The sequence below is a fragment of the Schistocerca piceifrons genome, chromosome X (assembly GCF_021461385.2).
Source record: "Schistocerca piceifrons isolate TAMUIC-IGC-003096 chromosome X, iqSchPice1.1, whole genome shotgun sequence".
Classification (NCBI taxonomy): Eukaryota; Metazoa; Arthropoda; class Insecta; order Orthoptera; family Acrididae; genus Schistocerca; species Schistocerca piceifrons.
In genome coordinates this window covers 350,008,616-350,011,116 of record NC_060149.1, presented here as the reverse complement: position 1 = coordinate 350,011,116, position 2,501 = coordinate 350,008,616, and positions in this window count along the sequence as shown.

The following is a 2,501-nucleotide window of genomic DNA, read 5'->3' as shown; positions in this document are numbered from 1 at the left end:
TGTAAATTCTGAGCAGATTATCAAGACTGCTAAGTCTGAGTACAGGAGAGTAGTCAGTCAACCAAAATTTGAGTGTTTTAGAAAACTGCTCAATGATATGAACCGGAAAGATGTTTCTAGTGCCCATAACATGAATGAAAAATATAATACATTCATGAACAATGTCAGTACCATGTTTTAAAACTGTTTTCCTCTAAAAGTTACTCAAATTAAACAGAAGTCTATAATAAAACCATGGATTACACAAGGAATAAAGATTTCCTGTAAAACAAAAAGGAAAGTGTATCTGTAGACCAAGAATAGCTCCAGTACCGATGATACTGTAAAATATTTAAAAAAGTAATTCAGACATCTAAACAAATGCACTACGAGAAGAAGATAGCAATGTCAGGGAACAAAATAAAAACAATATGGGATATAGTGAAAGAGGAGACTGGTAGAACCAGAAAGGAACAAGAGCAAATAGCATTAAGGGTAGATGACACATTAGTAACCGATGAGCATAGTGTGGCAAATCTATTTAACAAGTATTTTATATCCATTACTGATAGAATGGGATTGTCAGGATCATTATATAATGCCCCTGAATATCTGAAACTAGCCTTTACAAATAGCTTCAGCTACACGAATATGTCACTCACTTCACCAAAAGAAATAACTTCCATAATAAAATCTTTGAAAACAAAGCATCCTAGTGGTTACGATGAAATATTAACAAAGTTAATTAAGGCATGTTCTTGTGAGTTTAGTACAATTCTAAGTTACTTGTGTAACCAGTCAATTATAACTGGGACATTTCCTGACTGGCTAAAATATGCAGATGTTAAGCCTCTATTCAAGAAAGGGGATAAAGAGATACCATCAAACTACAACCGATTTCACTTTTGCCAGCATACTCAAAAATTTTAGAAAAAGTAATGTACAGGCAGCTTCTCAACCATCTGACCACAAATAACATATTATCAAGGACACAGTTTGTATTTCTGAAGGGTTCTGATATCAAGAAGGCTATTTACACCTACAGTGAAAATTCATTAAATAACAAATTACAAGCAGCAGGTATTTTCTGTGATTTGTCAAAGGCATTTGACTGTGTGAACCACAACATCCTTTTAAATAAATTAGAATTCTATGGTGTCACGGGCAGTGCTGCAAAATGGTTCAAGTCATACCTAGCTAACAGGAAACAAAGGGTGTCAGTACAAGGGACTAGTGAATTAAGTCATCAGTCATCATCAGAATGGGAAGAAATTACATGTGGTGTCCCACAAGGATCCATCTTAGGGCCATTGCTTTTTCTTGTGTACATTAATGATCTCTCATCAGTTACACTGCCAGAAGCAGAGATCGTTTTGTTTGCAGATGACACAAGTATTGCAATAAATAGTATGTCAAGTGTAGTCCTAGAAGGATCTGCTAATTATATTTTCATGGATATTAATGAATGGTTTAAAGCCAACTCATTGACATTAAACTTTGAAAAGACTCACTACATGCAAATTCAGAACCTTTAAGAGGTTTTCACCCAGCATATGCATAAAGTATGAAAAAGAGCAGATAGAAGTGGTTGACAGTCTTAAATTCCTGGGATTACAACTTGATAATAAATTCAGTTGGAAGGAGCACACCACAGAACTGCAGAAACGCCTTAACAAATCTGTATTTGCAATTCGAGTGTTAGCAGACATAGGCGACATAAAAATGAAAAAGCTTGCATACTTTGCCTACTTCCATTCCATAATGTCATTTGGTATAGTATTTTGGGGTAACTCTTCAAGTCAAACAAAAGTTTTCAGAGTCCAAAAGCGTGTAATACGTATTATTTGTGGAGTAAATTCGCGGACATCATGTAGAAACCTCTTCAAAGAACTGGGTATACTAACCACTGCCTCTCAGTATATTTACTCCGTAATGAAATTTGTCCTACATAATATATCTCTTTTTCCGACAAACAGCTCAGTTCATACATACAATACCAGGAACAAAAATGATCTGCACAAAGACTTAAAAGCACTTACTTTAGTTCAAAAAGGGGTCCACTACTCAGGAACACTCATCTTCAATAATTTGCCAGCAAACATAAAAAATTTAGTTACAAATAAAGATCAATTTAAAAGGAGCCTGAAAGACTTACTAGTGGCCAACTCCTTCTACTACATTGACGAATTTTTTAATAGAAACAAATGATGTATTGTATATATTCATACTAATGTTTCACATCCACTAGGATCTCCTCAGCATGGATCTATGGAACGAAAAACTAATCTAATCTAATCTAATCTCACACTTTTCGTTATTTAGCGTCAACTGCCACCTGCTACACCATACAGCAATCTTTTCTAAATCGCTTTGCAACTGATACTGGTCTTCGGATGACCTTAGTAGATGGTAAATTACAGCATCATCTGTGAACAACCTACGAGAACTGCTCAGGTTGTCACCCAGGACATTTATATAAATCAGGAACAACAGAGGTGCCAGGACACTTGCCGGCCGCGGTG